Genomic DNA, 19,563 nt, shown 5'->3' with positions numbered 1-19,563 from the left:
ACATGTCACCACCAGCCTCAGATGCTTTGGAATAGAGGGGACAGATGCTTGGAAAGTATCAACAGATTGAGGAAGTGGGAGGGTGGCAGTTCTAGCCTCTGATGTTCATTGAGGAGGATTTTTAATATGGTTTTCTCTTCTGGCACCAAATGCCTATATATCAGGAAGCAACCATGGCAGTGCCGTAGTTCAGACTGAACTTCCCATTCCATTTTAATGCCTTTTTTTTTTGTTTGGATCCTACATCCCTAATTTCACCAAAATGTAATCAGTCTGCCTGTCAGCTGCCCTGCAGGCTACTTCAGTAGGTTTGTTTCTCTCTAAAGTGTGATTTTCTTCAAATGAGGTACTTTCTAGCTCTGGGGGCTTTCCTAGAAGGATCTGTACTGACTTTGAAAAGTTTACTCATAGTGTTCTACTTCTTCTAGCTTGAAAACATCTAAACTGGGAAACTGTTGAAATGGCTTCCTCCAGGCAAAGTATTTTCCAATAGCTCTGGGGAAGTTGGTAGCTACTTAGAGAGAGGGGGATGTAATTCATGCCTATGTGGGATGAAGTTTGTGTTATAAATGGTGCAATACCCATGTAGACTCCAAGAGATCTTCTAGCCTCAGAGCAGCCAGCATGGCAACCCAACGCTCCCCTCAGCTTAGTCATAGTTATCTTGCATCGGCTCCCTCCACACTGGCCGATGTGCTCCCTCTCTCCCTAGCCTACCCCTCTCTATGGTTCCCCTGCCTGACCTTTTCCAATAATGGTTGTGAATTGGCAAAGTCAGACTACTTTAGAAAATCTTCAACGGTGTCATGAAATAAAACAGAGCGGGGAAAACATTGGTCTCAGTTCCACAACCAAAATATAGAGGAAAGGCACTGGTATTTACTAAGACCAGAATTTGACCCAGTAACTTTGTGCAGTGCTGCTGTCTGAAGCTTTGACCACCGCAGAGGAACAGCCCAGTGACATAAGCCACAACCACACAATGCAAAGATTATAAGACATGTGGCACATGTACTTATAGCCACCCTAAGGAATGCATAACCAAAGCTTCTCCAGTGTGAGCCTTAACTATGATTTTAATATGTGGGAGGCGATGCAAAAATTTAAGGACATGCTCCCTCAAGAGGCCAGACGGGAGTTCTCTTCAGTAGTCGAAGAAGGGAAGACAGTAACCCAGACCTCCCTGCAGGCAGCCTTGGATGCTGCCGATTCTGCATCTTAGGGGACATCCCCCAGTGGTGGGGGACTCCCCTTATAGACCTGTTTGCTGCCTGCAACAACAGAAAATGCCATCAGTTCTGCTCCCTGTGGGGCCACAGCCCCGGGGTCTCTTACAGACATCTTCGTGTTAGCATGGACTACTCATCTGTATTACACCTTTCCCCCCAATTCAATTGATACAGAAGGTTCTGATGAAGATCAAGCAGAACCGAGGACAGGCCAGTCTCATAGCCCCCATGTGGCCCAGACAGCACTGGTTCATCACCCTGTCTTTCAGCGGAGACCCCAATCCGGCTTTGGCTACACTTGGACCTGATCTTCTGAGACAACAGTTGGCTGCTCCACCTGAACTTCAGCTCTCTTCATTTAATGGCCTGGAACCTCCATGGCTGAGTCCTGAGGAACAAGCTCGCTCAGAGCAGGTCAGTAGAATCCTACTGGGCAGTAGAAAACCCTCCACCAGGGTTTTCTTACCTGGTAGAGTGGGAACGATTCTCCACCTGGTCTTCCTAACTTGATGTTCCACCTGCATAATCTTCATTGCAACTTATTTTGGAGTACCTTCTGCTCTTGAAGCAGCAAGTTCCTATTCAAGATATCTGTAAGGCAGCAACCTGGTCCTCAGTGCACACATTCTCAGCACACTATGCCATTGCCCAACACACTATGCCATTGCCAGAGATAATGCCAACTTCTGCCATGCACTATTGCAGTCAGCTTGTACTTGAACTCTGAGGCTGCCTGCTGTGCAACTGCTTGTGAGTCATCTGCATGGGAATGGACATGTGCAAGCACTTGAATGTTACTAACATTTCTGTAACGGTTGTTCTTCGAGATATGTTGCATATATCCATTCCAAGAACTGCACTCCATCCCCTTTTACCTGATTCAGTCGGTAAGAAGAAACTGAAGGGACGTGGGGTTGGCGGGACCCTTTATACTGGTGCTATGAGTGTGCGGGACCAGAGGGCACCGGAGCCGATCCGACGGATATCACTAGAAAAAAATTCCAGCAACTGTACCTGGGACACACATACATCTACATTGGAATGGATATATGCAACACATCTTGAAGAACAGCAGTTACGGAAAAGTTAGTAACTGTTTTTTTTTTTTTTTTTAAGCAGGTTGGAAAGGGCTCCCAAATAATTCCACTTTGCATGTTTCCACACGCTCTGTCACCCTATCAAAATCCAGTCTGGGGAGCAAGATGGAGGAATCTACCCAAGGAAACAGGGATGTAATGTGGGGAGGAGCTAGGCTCATCCCTGTGCAGCTTGCAAGTTCATCATATTTGTGACATTGTGTAATGTTTAAATATTTTTAAAAGAGGGAAATTCCCCCAACACTTCATAAAATGGAGTTCAGGAGTTGACTATCAGTTACACAAGGGAAAAGCCATTTAAGGAAGTGGTGTGTTTTTTGAGAAAACTATGAACATTGGAAAACCTGGAAATGCAAAGTTGATGTTACCCAAACTACCTTAACTCTGCCCTTGTATCATTGCCTGTTGAACAACCAAAAACCAAAAGCATCCTAGGGCTTGTCTACGTTTAAAAGGTATCAGCAGTGCAGCTGCAGTGCTTCAGTGAAGATGGTACCTATGCTGCAGGGGTACTCTCCCCATATAGGTACTCCACCTCCCCAAGAGGCAGTAGCTAAGTCGATGGAAGAATTCTCCTGTTGACCTAGCACTGTCTACACTGGGGGTTAGGTTGGTTTAACTGCATCACTCAGGGCTGTGGATTTTTCACTCCCCTGAGTGATGTAGTTATACCAACCTAATTTCCTGGCATAGACAAGGCTTTAGCCATAAACACCTATTCTCATCACATTAGATTGACAGACCACCTTAACTTTTTTGTTTTCTTCTCTTATTTGACTGTATTTTATAGCAGTTCGATATTATGGCCCTTGATGCCTAAGCTAGATTATATTTACAGAGCACCTTTCTCTTGCTGCATGTGTGCTACTGCACCTTTTATGGCAATGGGCACCTCTTTTTAGATCACTACAGTCAACTACTTCTCCGTTCTTCAAGGCCATCTGCAATCACCAACAAGATAGACTTTTCCATCTCTGCACCAAAACTGGATCACCTTCAAGACAATTCCCTCACTGTATACAGGCTTTCATATGTAAAAGTATTGTCATTCTCTAATGCTCAGTAGTAGCCTGTATCTTCCTTACCGAACGCTATGAACCTCTTAGGGTATGCCTACAGTTTTGGAGCTCACAGGAGTGAATCTCCCACACCAGGTCATTAGACTTGAGCTTGTGGGGCTCATTCTAGTGCTCTTAAAAATAGCTGTGCAGACAGCACTTGAATGTTGCAGCCTGTGGTGGTGGTATGTGCAGACGTACTCTTAAGAGCTGGATTATAAATTAGGTACTTAGTATGCTGTGGGCACCGAGGGTAGAGAATTGATGAGATGCCACAGACGTATTAGCATGAAACCAAAGCTTCATTCTCCACTGGTCCTAGCCTCTATTGCTAACTTGATCAAGTCTTTCTCTAAAGAGCTTTCATCGGAGTGTGTCTGTCTCACACACAAGGAGTGACATGAATGGGATGGAAGGTCATGCAAATTGGACAGAAGTAGTTAGAAGCATGAGCTTCACTGGGCATTTCCTTATATGTATGGGTTTTTTAGAAAATTGCCATATTCTCTAGGCTTTTTCCCCTTAAGTGAGTGATCGATATTTACAATTCTGACAAAAAACAAGGGCCACAGTGTGACATGAAACCACCAGCCCAGGTCAGAGACAGTACTGAGCTACTGCAGGAGCCATTGGGCCTAAGGCAGGATAATGTCTGAGCAGCACCCCTTGAAGCAGCACAGTGCCAGGTTGACCTTCCCCTTATAGGAAAGCTAGTGGGGGCAGAGGCACTAGTTCTGTGGAGTCATTCTGCTTCTGCTTAACTGTGGCCTTCCCCTGTACTGTGGATGCAGGGATAGATGAAGGGGAGGCTCTTTGTCTCCCTCCTCCTCCAGTCCTTTAGGCACCCATGCAGCAGCCAAGCACAATCTGGGCTGGTTTTTTTTGTGGGAATGCTCTAGGCTGCACCAGTTTAGCCCAACAGTTACTTCTCCCTTGCCTCTTGCTAGAGGAGCTGAGGCTTCAGCCATTCCCTCCATCCCCAGTTTCTTTACTCAGTGGGATCTTCCAGATGCTGCTAATGCACAAACAGCAAGGAGTATGGTGCTCTGGGAAAGCCAACGCAGGAGGAAATTTAATGGAAAATATTAAAGAGAAAAAAATGTGTTTGATGGGCTTTTAATATAAAAAGGAAAAAAAGAAAAGGGGAAGGGGGAGATTTATTCGCTGTAATATGAACCAAATGTTGGCTGGGATGGCAGCTGCACTCTCACTCTCTCCCTGTAAACTGTGTAAGCGGCTTTTCAAAGGAGGCACTACAGGGCGCAAGGCTTGCTTATTGGCTGTGCCTTAACCCTTCCGTTCCTGGAGAGAAAGCATCTCTCCATGCAGGTATTAGCTCAGCAGGGCTTAATTACTGAGCCACAGTCAGAAGCATGTTCTAGTTTGGGGTCGGCAACCTTTCAGAAGTGGTGTGCCGAGTCTTCATTTATTCTCTCTAATGTATTTCCTCTAATTTAAATCTGACATCAATGGATAAATCCGGTGGGTAGTGTTCAATGTATCGGGGATCGATTTATTGCGTCTCGTCTGGACGCGATAAATCGATCTGCTAATTGACGCCCGTACTCCACCTTGGCAGGAGGAGTAAGCGCAGTCGACTTGCCGCCATGAGGACAGCCAAGTAAGTCGAACTAAGATACGGCGACTTCAGCTAGGCAAATAACGTAGCTGAAGTTGCGTATCTTAGTTCGAAACCCCCCACGCACCTCCAGTGTAGACCAGCCCAATGTGAGCACTTTTCCTAGTCAAGGCAAAACTGGCCAGTGCAGTGGTGTGACTCACTCTCCATAAATGGTCCAGCTGCTCTACTTGAGCTTCACATCTGTTTAATGCTTTGAAATTGGCGTGAGAGGCCAGTTCACGCAACTGCATGTCAGATTTAAGTAAGCCCTTTTCCCAACACCCTTTCATGAAGGGGGGGGGGAATAGTAGCACACTCCCTTTCCATCACTGCTAATCTCATCACATCTGTGCCATGCTGTTAAAATGTTATGGCAGACTGGGCCTCTGTATGCAGGTGTGGAAGCATGTGCAGGCAACTAGAGGCCAGGACCACCTCCTTCCCCTCCACTTGCACTAACTGAGAGTAAAGCTGCCGTGTACTGTGTGATCTTGTTAATCTGGATCACATGGAGGAGACATGCTCGGCTGCCTTTACTGAATCTCCAGTGACCTGATGAGCAGCTATGGGATGGAGGCATTGAACTTTCCAGCCAGCTGGCTGCTACTTTCTTCTTGATTTAGTCTCTGTACTAGTGAATTTTCAAAGCTTCCCTGTGTAAAGAGAAAAAATCCAAAACTGCTTACCTGCCAAGTATTCCCCAGATCAGAGAGACTGGCAACATAGTGTGCTTGGCATGGACCCAAGGATGCTGCTAAGGCCCAGCAAAAACTGGCTCCACTGAAAACTAAACATTTCATTTCACAAGACTGGCAGGTTTAGTGCTTCTGAAAGTGAGAGGCTGATAATGCCAGCTAAATCCAAGAATAGTTTAGGTAAATTCTCTTCAGGCTTCCCCTGCACAGCTGTGCCAGTGCCCTTCAATCCTGCCCTGCAGTACCATCTGTTATTACAGTGCTGGGCTATAGCACAGCTGTCCTCAGGCATCTCAGTCCTGACCTGCAGCACTCCTAGCTATTCCATTCCTGGGCCTTCATGTCCAGTTCTGCCAACACCCTTCCTTCCTAATCTGTAGCAACACGGGGTAGATGTCATATTGCCTTTGCTCCAAGAAAATTGGCTTTGTTCCAAAAGCCAGATACTCAGTGGCAGAGAGAAACAGGAAGATCTAACAGAGACTGAGGGACAGAAGTGGACAGCAAATTAGATGTGAGTTTGCAATGGTATAAGGCTTTAAAAAAAGCCCAGTGTGATTTTTTTTTTAGCAGCTTTTGTAGAATCATCAAGTTAAGGAGCAGGGGAGGAATGCCGTTTCTCTCTACAGCTCCAGCACTTTCACATCTGGAGTATTGCATTCAGTTCTAGGCACCTCATTATCAAAAACATTGACAAATAGGAGAGAGTTCAAAAGAAGAGCAATAAATGATCATATGGCTGGAGGGACTGAGTTATAGGGAAAGATTAAAGGCACTAAATATGTCTACTTTGGTTGCATTGTAACTGAGGGGACATAAGTACAAGTAAGTGAAGGGTTAGGCCCTAAGCAGGTAAAAGGATATAGCGATGGGTGATGTGATGAAACTGAGAAAAGGCAAATGTAGGCTAGATTCTCAGGGAAAACCCCCTGATGTTGAGCTGTATCAACCTGTGGAGCTCTCTCCTACATTCCATCACTGTGGACACTGATCACTAGACTGCGCAAAGTGCTGGCAGATGGCCTGATCTTGCACTGGGAGGGCTGGATGTCCTCCATAATTCTTATGATTCTAAATTAGCTTATTTTAACATTATGAGGGCTCCCAGCAGAAAGGGGGAAATAGCCAAAGGGGGCTTCTAGTAGTTGCTGCATATTGAAGTGTCCCATTATGCCTGAATTGCTGCCTGTCATAGATAGTTTATTTGGGCAGTGAAATACTCTAGGGATTGGCAACAGGAGCCAGTCTGCAAAACCACTCCTGTTCATGTCATTTTCCTCTCCAGCCTTTTTAACACTCCTGTCAATTCTGAGTCTGTCCTTCATGTTTCCCTTGTACCCCTCCTAGTCTTTCATGGGACTTAGTGAATGACTGCTTCTCTCACCTTTTTCTATAACTGTGACAGCTGGGAAGGGGCAGGTAGGATGCTAGAGAGGCTGGAGAACTGGACAGTTTCAAGTTGCCCACAGCTGCACCTCATCACAGTAAAGAGGGAGAGGCTGATTGATGCAGAGGGACAGGAACTCTCCTACAGCTCTGCAACACCTTCAGATATCACTGGAGATTGTATTTGTCACTTTGAACTGGATTTGAACCCAGGCTGCAGTTCCACTAGCCTTGCCAAGCTAGCCTGGACAGTCTGCTCATTAATTTTAAAAGCTTTTCCTTGGCTTCTCTCTGCAGTGTTTTTTTGAAAGCAGATTGCAGACCATATGATGGTATCCCAGTTTTATAAGGGCCAGCTGCAACCTGTCCCTTATCCATCTGCATGTACCTGGGCTGTTGAGAGTGAGCTCTGGTAAAGCTCCCTTTGTTACAGAGAATCCCCAATATGCTGACAGTAACTAACTCAGGAATGTCAAAAGCACTTTGTTCTCCTCTGGCATCCGGAGAGTCATCTCTGTTCCCAGCATATTCACAGCTGAGTGTTTGGGGCTCCCATGATACACCAGCCATACTACAGAGCAGGCTATTGCTGGCCACCCTGGATCAAAGTCACTGATTCTTAGACATCCCCAGTAACATCAGGGCCTGGGAAAAAGCCAGCTGCAGAGGCTCATTGCTCTGTTTAAAAAAAATAAGAGCAAGAGAGAAGAGGAGGACCGGAAGGCAAGTGGCACTGCCCTGCACCCCAGCCAGGACCCCAGTGTTCTGGGCTGTGTCCCACCATGTTTATCATCACTTCACAGCCAGCATGAGTCAAGGGCCTGTTGTTAGGGATGGAGGCGGTACAGACTGTGCCAAAGAAAATGTTCTGTGTTCTCTGAATGCTTGAGCACAAGTCACCAGGATGCTGGGAGCTGCCACACCAGACAGACTCATTCATTAGACTATTAACTGCTTTGTGCCAGCTGGTGCCTGCGAGGGCTTTGCTCTGAAAGCTTCTTGGCTTTGTCGCAGCACCTGATGCCCCATAGGCAAAGAGGTATTGCCCAAGGTTGTCTTGCATTCCTTGGCAAGGTGGGAGTGCTGATTTCTAAACCGGCACTGGCCTCCCTTGTTGCTTCTTGGCACAGTGACCCTTGTTCCTCCTTAACTCCAGGCATTACAGAACAGGATGTGAAATACTTTCATTGTCAATTTGTTTCCTCAACGGGAGGATAAATTCTTTTTTAGTTTGGTAGCCATGGAGCCATCCCACCTTTTGCTGTGATCCTATCACTCTCACAGGTTAGACTGGGGGTAATGTTTTCAAAAACGCTGAAGTCCCATTTTCAAAAGTAACTTAAGTTCACTTAGGAACCTAAATCCCATTGATTTTCACTGAGACTTAGGATCCTGAGTTACTTACTTTTGAAATGATACATAAGTCTGTAGTTGCATAGGCAACCCTCAAGGAACACCAAGGTACTGCAGGAAGTGTTGTTGTTGCCTGAGTTCAGTACTGAACCAGGGCCCAGCATGAGGGGACTGGGGGGACTGAAATTAAGGCCTTTATCCCTTGGTGATTCTTAAAGATCCCTTGTCACTTGTCATATGGGTGGAAGCTTGAGCCCCAGTTTCATGGCTAAATTCCGGTTTGAGTGATTACATTCTATACACTGGCTTTCTCAATGCAGCTTCAATTGGATAAAGATTTGTCTTTACTTCTTTCTGCTGTCCGCTGTTAAACAGCTATCATGTCCCATCCTAGAGGTGACTGCATTGTATAGTGGGTGAAATGACCTTTAATTCAAGTTAGTAAAATGATTTGAGATACTTTGGAATAAAAGGTGCTATAGCTATGCAAGCTGTTATTATTTACTAATATTATTTCAGCAGGCACTAGCTTCAAGGGAGATGGTTCTAATCAATACAGCATTCATAGAGCCTGAGCTGCTGTGAGCGTATGCTCCCTGCAGGTTTAGATTTTTAATTTTCATTTCTTTAAGAGGCTCTCTAACTCCATTCCAGCTAGGCACAGAAGTCCAGTTCGGGTTCTTCTCATGAAGGCTGCACCCCATATCCCTTCCCTTGGGTGAAGGGATCCAGCTGGGCTTTTTCTTCTCCTTCCAAGTCAATGAACAGACTCACCTCTAATATCTGGCCTCAGCACAGGCATAGTCCACTGGCTTCAAGGATGTTGCTTGTGTCTCCATCCACAAGGAGATGTATCAGTGAAGAGATCCTGGGCTGGGATGTGGGAGGGGATGAGAGCTCTGGCTGGGGATGCAGGCTCCAGGATGAAGCCAGAAATGAGGAGTTCAGAGTGCAGGAGGGGAGTCCAGGCTGAGGCAGTGGGTTGGGATGCGAGAGGGGGTGAGGGCTCTGGCCTGGGTTGCAGGCTCTGGGGTGGGACCAAGGATGAGGAGGGGGCTCCGGGCTGGAGGGTGAAGCCGAGGGATTCGGAGTTTAGAAGGGGGCTCTGGGCTGAGGCAAGGAGTTGGGATGTGAGAGGAGGTACGGGCTCTGGGCTGGGAATGCGGGTTCCAGGGTGGGTCCAGAAATGAGGGATTCAGGGTGTGGGAGGGGGCTCCAGGCTGGGGCAGGGAGTTCGGGTTTAGGGAGGGAGTGAAGGCTCCGGCTGGGAGTGCAGACTCTGGGGTGAGGCTGGGGTTGAGGAGTTTGGGCTATAGGAGGGTGCTCTGGGCTGGGACTGAGGAGTTTGGAGGGCGGGAGGGAGATCAGGGCTGGGGCAGAGTGTTGGGGCGTGGGAGGGAGTGAGGGCTTTGGCTTGGGGTGTGGGCTCTGGGTTGGGGCTGGAGATGAGGGGTTTGGGATGCAGGAGGGGTCTCTGGGCTGGGAGGTGAAGCAGAGGGGTTCGGAGTATGGGAGGGGCTCTGAGCTGAGGCAGGGGATTGAGGCATGGGAGGGAGGGCTCTGGCTGGGGGTGAAGACTCTGTGGTGAGGCTGGGGATGAGGGATTTGGGGTGTAGGAGGGTATTCCGGGCTGGGATTGAGGGGTTCGAAGTTGGGAAGGAGGATCAGGGCTGGGGCAGGGGCAGGAGGTTGAGGTGCAGGGAGGAGACCGGGGTGCAGGCTCCGGGCAGAGCTTACCTGAAGCAGCAGCACATCCCTGCTCCAGCTCCAGCTCCTATGCTGAGGCTCATCCAGGCAACTCTGCCCCATCTGCAGGCACCACCCCTGCAGTTCTCATTGGCTGCAATTCCCAGCCAATGGGAGCTGCAGAGACAGCGTGCGGAGCCCCCTGGCTGCCCCTACACATAGGAGTCAGAGTGGGGGACATGCTGGCTGCTTCCTGAGAGCCGAATGGTGCGGGGGCTAGCAGGGAGCCTGCCAGCCCCGCTGCACTGTGCTGCCAACCAGACAGTCAACAGCCCGGCCAGCGGTGCTGACTGGAGCTGCCAGGATCCCTTTTTGACCAGGTGTTGAGATAAAAAACCGGACACCTAGTCACCTTAGGAGGAGGTAGAATTATTGCCCAGGATCTCTGGAAAAAACAGGTCAAAGAAAGGAACATAATGGCTCTCTTGCCAGAAATACCATGTTGTCCTAAGAGCTGCTGGAAGGACAGAAGTTCTAGCTTGTGAAGGATGGGCCATAGCGCCCAGGCTGAGATTGGCAGCACATACTGAAGGCCTGAATCCTAGCCAAGCCTCTACTAAGCAATCCATCAATAATTCCAAGTGAGCTGGGAGAAGATTGCTCACAACCAGCCTGACTGACAGACTGAAACACAATTTCCTCTGGTGGCACAGGCAGGAGTGTTTGTTTCCCATTTGTGGGTGTGGATGTGCACATGCCCATGTGCATGCACACAAGAGGGAGAGAGAGAATATGCAAATGAGTGTCTAGGCAAACAGCAGGCCTCAGTGACAATCCCAAGCTGGAAAAAAGGAGGACTCAACCCTATGTGGCTCAGGAGGAGGAGGAAGAGGGAGAAACACAGATCACCTAAGTGAAAGCATTCCATTGAAAATTAGTCATGCAGGTGTCAGTTACTGTCCTGAGCCTCCTGTAAGATACATGAGACAAGAGTGTTGGCTTCAGGCATAGCCCGAGGGAGACCCTCTTTAATAAGCCAGCCGTCAGACAGAGTTTGAGGGTAGGGAACTAGAGCACTAAGCTGCCCTGTTAGCATGGCAGACAAAGAAAGGAGGTTGGATGTTTAGAGCATGTAGCCGGTAATAGTGCCATGATTCAGAGAGACTAACCCCAATTCCCATCTCATCCACGTGGGCAGGCATTGCCGTGTATGGGTCATAGCTGATTTTATAATATACTATATGTAGTGATGCAGAGCTGAGAGGCAGGCACCCGTGTCTGCGTATGATCCCAAGTCCTGCACTGGGAGCTCCATGGCCTCTACCAGGAAGGCCACACTGCCACCTATTGAAGTTGTAGTTAGATGAAGTGTAACTATGTTAATTTCAGCTCAATTCAGAAGGAAATAAAAGCCATGAAGCCTAATGGAAAAAATATCCCCATCCCATCATTAACAGTTTTACAAACCATCAAAGTGAAACATAGACAGAAAGCAACTTGTATTGATGTGATCTCTGTAAATGGGCACTGCTGGGATTCCCTGGGTGTAGAGTAGCATCATGGACAGTAGAGCACAGGTGAGTTGTATATAAAATTGTGTCTACGCTACAGGAAAACAAGTTAGCCAGAATTTATTACGGTCGTGGCTTTCCCCAAAATAGTGATAACTTGATTTCCATATGTTTTTCCTGGCCAGGAACAATCAAGCTGAACTGTGTTAGAGTCCACCCTATAAATCTCGCTGTAGCCTATAGATCATACAGAGTCAGGTTAAATAAGGAGAAGAGCTCAGCCTAGAGACCAAAGGCAAACACATGCTTTAGAGAGGCATTTGGAGAAGGTGAACCCAAAATCACACCAACAGTCCTATTGCATTCATTGAAACTTGGACCAGCAAACCCCAATCTGCATTTCTATGATAGTGCATGTCCATCACCAGAAAGCTGAAAGAGAAAGGAATGAAGTACCTTTGTGGTACGGAACATCTGGGAAATAGTCCTCTGAAGCATTCAGTTCTGTGACTCAGCCAGTGGCCTTCACTCCACCACAGGCCACAGCCCCTGAGTATCATCTGTAAGTCACAGAGAAAATGCTGGCTGTAAAATGGACAATGTCATTGTCAGGCTGTCTGGTGTGGCTCACGAAAGTGCATGCCAACCTCAGGGCAGATTGTTACAAACCCCAATCTAATCTATAATTAGATTTGACCAACCAAGTATTAAATGTGAACGACTCAAGCATAATGACAGCCTTAACATGGAGTCACAGACTGTCCCCTTGAACATTCCAGTCTATCTTGCCACCCAGGCAATCCTTCTTTTGTGATAAATGTTCCCTTACACCAAAAATCACAACAATATTCAGGTTACTCCTAGCCCCGAAAGACCAGTCACCCCAGGTAAGTTGTACCTTAGATCTATCACCAAAAGCAATGCTTGTAGCCAGTCCTGTAGTAAACTATTTTAAAGATTTATTAATTAGGGAAAAGAAATAAAGAGTTATTGTTAGGGCTGTCAAGCGATTAAAAAATGTAATCGTATGATTAATTGTGCTGTTAATAATAGAATACCATTTATTTAAATATTTTGGGATGTTTTCTATATTTTCAAATATATTGATTTCAATTACAACACAATACGAAGTGTACAGTGCTCTCTTTATATTTCTTTTTCATTACAGTAACTTCTCACTTAACGTCATCCCGGTTAACGTTATTTTGTTGCTACATCACTGATTAATTAGAGAACATGCTTATTTAAAGTTGCGCAGTGCTCCCTTATAATGTTGTTTGGCAGCCACCTGCTTCGTTCACCGCTTGCAGGAAGAGCAGCCTGTCAGAGCGAGATGGTGGTGGCTTAGAATGAGGGTGGGCCAGCAGCTCCCCATCAGCTCCCTGCTTCCCTAAGTTCCCTGTGTGGCAGCCTCCCAGCAGGCTATCAATTGCCGGGCAGTCCAGGTGTCCCTCCCTGCAATGCCATGTGCTGCTCCTGCACTCTGCCTTGGAGCTGCTCCTTGGAGCCTCCTGCTTGCTGTGCAGGGGGTGGGGGAGAGGTGCTGATGTCAAGGTGTCTCCCTCCACCTGCTCCTGTACCCCATCTCCACAGAGCAGGTGGGGACACGACAGGGCTCAGCAGGGAGGGAGCTTGCTGTCAGCAGCTGCAGCCTCAACTTGCTGATCTACTTAAAAAGGCAGTGTACTTAGAGCAGGGTCAGCGTATTTAAAGAGGCAATGCACATCTCTCTGTCACACACACACTGTGTGTGTGTGTGTGTCTGTCTCACACACATGCACCCCCACCAAAAATCACAATAATATTCACTTTTGAAAGTGGAGGGAGTGGTGCACTCCAGTGGAATAGCGTGGGTTCATCATCACGTTCAGTTTCCACAGGGAATATTTGCAGCCACTGCCATGTGACTATTGTGTCTCCTACCTCCATTAGTGCTGCTTGTAGAATGTCAGGCTACATTAACAACAACGTGTTAACCCTTGAGGGCTCAGCCAAGTGCGAAAAAAATTTCCCTGGAACCTAACCCCCCCATTTACATTAATTCTTATGAGGAAATTGGATTAGCTTAACATGGTTTCACTTAAAGTAACATTTTTCAGGAACATAACTACAACATTAAGCTAGGAGTTACTGTACAAGTATTTGCACTGTAAAAAAACAGAAGAAATAGTATTTTTCAATTCACCTAATGCAAGTACCGTATTGCAGTCTCTTTATCATGAAAGTTGAATTTACAAATGTAGAATTATGTACAAAAAAACTGCATTCAAAAATAAAACAATGTAAAATTTTAGAGCCTGCAAGTCCACTCAGTCCTACTTCTTGTTCAGCCAATCACTCAGACAAACAAGTTCGTTTACATTTGCAGAAGATAATGCTGCCCACTTCTTGTTTACGATGTCACCTGAAAGTGAAAACAAGCATTCTCATAGCACTGTTGTAGCCGGTGTGCCAGATGCACTAAAGATTCGTGTGTCCCTTCATGCTTCAAGCATCATTCCAGGGGACATACATCCATGCCGATGATGGGTTCTGCTCAATAACAGTCCAAAGCAGTGCAGACTGATGCATGTTCATTTTCATTATCTGAGTCAGATGCCACCAGCAGGAGGTTGATTTTCTCTTTCGGTGGTTCAGGTTCTGTAGTTTCCACATCAAAGTGTTGCTCTTTTAAGACTTCTGAATGCATGCTTTATACCTCATCCATCTCATATTTTGGAAGGCACTTTAAATTCTTAAACCTTGGGTTGAGTGCTGTAGCTATTTTTAGAAATCTCACATTGGTACCTTCTTTGCATTTTGTCAAATCTGCAGTGAAAATGTTCTTTACATGAACAACATATGCTGCATCCGAGACTGCAATAACATGAAATATATGGCAGAAAGTGGGTAAAACAGAACAGGGCACATACAATTCTCTCCCAAGGAGTTCAGTCACATATTTAATTAACACACTTTTTTTAATGAGCGTCATCAGCATGGAAGTGTGTCCTCTGGAAAGGTGGGCGAATCATAAAGGGGCCTATGAGTATTTAGCATATCTGGCACTTAAATGCCCTGCAACGCCAGCTACAAAAGTTCCATGCGAATGCTTGTTCTCACTTTCTGGTGACATTGTAAATAAGGAGTGAGCAGCATTATCTCCCGTAAATGTAAATAAACTTGTTTGGCTTCGTGATTGGATGAGCAAGAAATAGGACTGAGTGGACTTGTAGGCTATGAAGTTTTACATTGTTTTGGTTTTGAGTGCAGTTATGGAACAAAAAAAATCTACATTTGTAAGTTGCACTTTCACACCAGAGATTGCATTACAGTACTTGTATGAAGTGAATTGAAAAATACTATTTTAAAATCATTTTTACAGTGCAAATATTTGTAATAAAAAATTAAAAAATGTAGAAAAACCATCCAAAATGTTTAATACATTTCAATTGCTATTCTATGGTTTAACAGTGCGATTAAAACTGCGATGAATTGCGGTTAATTTTTTTGAGTTAGTCGCATAAGTTAACTGTGATTAATTGACAGCCCTAGTTATTTTACAAGATTAAAGAAGGGAAACATACACCCACAAATGAGTTACAGTCTTAGATTTCAAAGGGTGATAGTAGCTGCCATATATGCAAGCGCTATATATCCTTTAGGGCTTAAACAAACTAAGCAGCTTAGGGATCCCTTGCTAATTCATAGAAATATTGCCCCCTCTGAATTCCAAGTATCATAGTGGTGATAATTTCTATTTAACAAGGATTTTTATGCTGTTCCCCCAGCATTCAAGCTGTGATGGGATAAGGGCTTTTGCATGACCAGCTTCATGGGGAAACAATCATCAGTCTTTTGTCCACTGATGTTCCACAATGGTTTTTCTGGTGTCTATAGGCCTTACTTTGTTGGGGAGGAGATGACACCTCTTGTGATAAACTAGTATTTTACACTTGATGATGCTTCTCCCCAGCTGTGGGGGTTTACAGTCTTAGCAAACTTTTTTATATTTACAGAACAAACACTTAAATAATACCTTATAACATGGGACACAGGCCTCTACTAAGCAAGTAAGATTATATAAGTAAGATTAATACATGTAGTATTCTACAAGCATTTCATGAAGTCTAAACACATTCTTATAACTCTAATACCTATTTTAACAATCCTAACACACAGGTGAAGCAGACTGGTTTCCAGCTATGCATTTGTCAGTGCTCAGTGTGGCCCAGGGGCCTTGGCACGGGCCGGCACCTGGTCTACAAGTGTCACAGTCATCTCTTACAGCATCAAATGTGTAGGTTAAATGTGATCCCTTCAGGTTTTTGGTACGATACCTGCAGAAAGATATCTGCTGCTGCTCACCATGACTTTAGCTCAGTGAATATGTCTCTATTGCCTTTATATCTGACTCCTGCAAGATATGCACCCTTTTCCTGAAACACAGATATGGGCCTCCTTTGTGTTTCATCCATTCAACAGCAAGTCTTACTGATTAGACTGGGGGCAATTTAAAGCTATCTTCACAGGTGTTCACATCACATCAGTATATCTCTTTCACTTCATCATGGCTTGCGTAAGTTCAAGAAAGATCCATAGTCAGCAACCATGTCTTTAGCTTCTCAGGCATTCTTATTCATTGAAGGATAGAAATTTATGCTGTGCAGGTTCTTAACTGGAGGAAGATCTCTGGGAGATTTGGAGCAGGCGCTGAGCTCCAGGATCAGTTGGGTACCTTGTCTGAGTGCCCTCAGAACTGCTTGACTCACTTCACCCTCACAAGCCTTAGTTCTGTATTATGTCTTGATTCTCAGTCAGGATGGGAGCTGCACTTTAGAACCATAGGTGCCTGTCCCAAGGAGCTTACAGAAAGCAGCCATGATCAGCAGACTCTTACTCTTTACTGAATACTGTTAGGAAGGGTGATCCAGGTACATACACCAAGGAGATGGAGGCTGCTTAATGTCAGTCAGACGGTTCAGACCCTTAGCATATTGATGACCAGTCTCTAAATGAGGTGAGCATTGCTTGTTTTCCCTTGTGCTTGGTAGATTATTAGTGGGAAGCTCCAGGAATAGAATGGGGTTTAAGGAGAGATGTGACCATGAAAATTACTAGTCAGGTACAAAATCCACTCACTACCTTTTACCGTGACAATACGGAGGAGAAATTGAAGGTGTGAGAGAAATTACACACCACAGGCAAATGAGCAAGTAGAATGTAGTGTGAGTAGTTTGTAATTGAGGGACCACAGCTCAAGATTCTTCCTTGCCATTGATGAGAGGGTCCTCCTCTGGCTGCCTGCTGAGTGCCAGACTAATTCCAACTTTGCTTTTGAGTGACCTTCATGTCTACTGGGGCCAGTGAGCATTGCTGTTTTGTTTTTTTGGTTCTTCAAAGGATGGTCTGCAGTGATTCCATCTGTCCCCAGAGGAGTGCATTCCAGTTCCAGCAAAATCTCTTTCTCTCAGAGAGGAGCACAGCTGCTGCAGCTGTTTCACATGCTGTCAGCAGAGTCCAGGGGCTTTACCACCTGGAAGTGGGGATAGAGTCAGGATCAATGCAGTGGGAGAGCCAGTGTTACACCAAGGATATGGGGAAAGGGCCAGATGATAACAACCTGATAATAACCAGTTTTGGGGGCAAGCAGGGCTGATGAGGCACCAGATGGAGATCATTTCCAAGTTTCTAAATATGCCTTGTGATTGTGATACATTTCTTTGTATTTACACTTCTGGCATCTTGTGCCCAGTGGGGGGCAGTGTTGAGGGGCTTGCAACATTTCCCCTGCTTAGTCTGTGTCATATGCATGATGCATAGAGCTGAGCGATTGCTGGCAGAGCTGCAGGACAGGATCCAGCCGTGTTGGAGAGCAAGGACTACACTGTTCACCTGGGGAAAAGAGGGGGCGTGCACTCCTAGGCAATAGACACCTTAGTGTTTGGCTCTCCCTCATTTTGTTTGGGTGTAAATGGGAAGGAGAGAAGTGACCAAAGAGCAGGGCTGCCAAGAGTAGCTTTGGGCCCCGGTGAAAAAAAATTTCGGGCCTCCCAGCAAGGGTGGACCGGCTAAACAGGGCCAACGAAGCTGGGCCCCAGGCCCCCTTTTGGACCGCCAGGCTCCTGTAATTTGTACCGGCTTCCCCCCTCTTCCCCTTGTCAGTCCTGACAAGGAGCTGCAACAGAAACAACAGGAAAGGTAATATCTGAGAGGAGATAGGATGGAAGGAAGGAAGGGGACTGGGGAGAAATAAAGCAGGTACTGTAAGGGGGAAACTGAAGAACAGTGAAATGCCAAAGACAGGACATTTAAAAGATATACATATATATATAGGTGCAGTACAAACACGTAGTGAGAGAGAGTCTCTGCCCCCAAAGAGTTACAGTCTGTTTAGAAAAGAAAGACAATGGGTAGGAGGGGAAACAGAGGCACAGCGTGGTAAAGTGATTTGCCCAAGGTAACCTACTGAGTTAGTGGGAGAGCTAGGATTAGAACCCTGATTTTCTGAGTCCCAGGTCTGAATTCATTAGACCACACTTCCTCCCAAGCACTTGGAAAAGAGTCAGAGATGACAATTTAAGACTCAATGAGGTGGGGGCCAGAATCTTTTGTACAGGATTCTAATCGGTTTTTTATATGATGATGAAGGGTGGCCTATGGTGTGAGGTCCCCTGCAGACAGCACAATGGAGGAGCCTGGAAAGTGCCTGAGATAGGACAAATGGGCGTGGGTGCCTCACAGGAAGCAGGATGGAAATGCTGACAACCAATGTCCCTTGCTATGCAGGGCTGCTTTGCTCCATTGCTGCTGAGAGGTTGGGTGTGGAGATGGATCCACTTGAACTTCTTGCAGCGTCCCTGCCCTTTCCTAGTGGTTCAGCAACAGAAAGTGTGTGTTGGGGGTTGGGTAACTGAGTTTGGCCTTTTTAAGATCATCCTCAAGATGTTTCTCTGGATCACTGTAGTGGCCAGGATTGCAGGGGGGATGGTACCAGGTTCAGGGGAGTCGGGGGTTTGTAGATTCATAGATTCCAAGGCCAGAAGGGATGACTGTGATCATCTGGTCAGACCTCCTACATAACACTGGCCATAGAACATCTCCAAAATAATTCCTAGAATGGATCTTTTAGAAAGCATCCAATCTAGATTTAAAAATAATTGTTGCAAAATTGGTTCATTGCTTAATTGTTCCAATTGGTTGATTGCTTAATTGAGGGGCTTTGGGGGGGGTTGTTTATTTTTTGGAACTCTATGAAGTGAAGAAACTGGGGTGACATTCCCAAACCCAGAAACACTACCACCTCTCTGCACTCGTGGTAGGATGCAGCAAATACAAGCATCATCTGTATCCCAGTCAATTACAGTGTGCACAGGAACTTTAAGGAAAGTCTATACTTCACGACACATGAGATCCAAAGGGAATGTCTAGACATGGGGCACAATGGGAGAGAAGAATGAACTCAGTGGGGACATAGGCAGCTCAAGCAATGGACTTAAAGGTTTTATTGGGCAGATTCAGTGGACCATGTGGCATGTGGTCAGTTAGTGCAGGGAATCTGGATTGCTCAAGTATCCCAGGTTCTCCAGGACACCTTGTGACCCTGTCACTCTGTTACTTGCTCTCCACAAAACCCATGGGCCTAGTGGAGAAGAGTGTAGTTCCCCAATTACACTAATCCTCAGCTTGGCCACTTAACTCTGGATCCCTGACTCTGGGTGCTGCAAGGCTGACTGTCTCCCCTCAGTGCTAGCTGGACAGCCATGGCCATGTCCTAATGTCACTCTTGGATTTTCCCTCTTGTTCCTCTACAATTGTTCACCTCAGGCTTGGTAACAAGGATAGTAACAGGCCCAGTCCAGACTTCCAGACACTCTCCTGGGTGGAGGCAGATCCTCCTTACCAGGCCCACAGCTGACATGCAACATTTGTATCGTGTGTTCTACTT

General features: G+C 46.1%; 1 protein-coding gene across 1 annotated transcript in view; it reads left to right on the top strand.

Annotated features, from left to right (window-relative positions):
• TTLL5 (tubulin tyrosine ligase like 5) overlaps window positions 1-19,563 on the top strand; it is a 254,241-nt gene that overhangs the window by 169,297 nt on the left and 65,381 nt on the right.

This window comes from Gopherus evgoodei, chromosome 4 (assembly GCF_007399415.2).
Source record: "Gopherus evgoodei ecotype Sinaloan lineage chromosome 4, rGopEvg1_v1.p, whole genome shotgun sequence".
NCBI classification, from domain to species: domain Eukaryota; kingdom Metazoa; phylum Chordata; order Testudines; family Testudinidae; genus Gopherus; species Gopherus evgoodei.
Note: the sequence above shows the minus strand (reverse complement) of the source record. Positions and strands in the feature narration are given on the sequence as shown.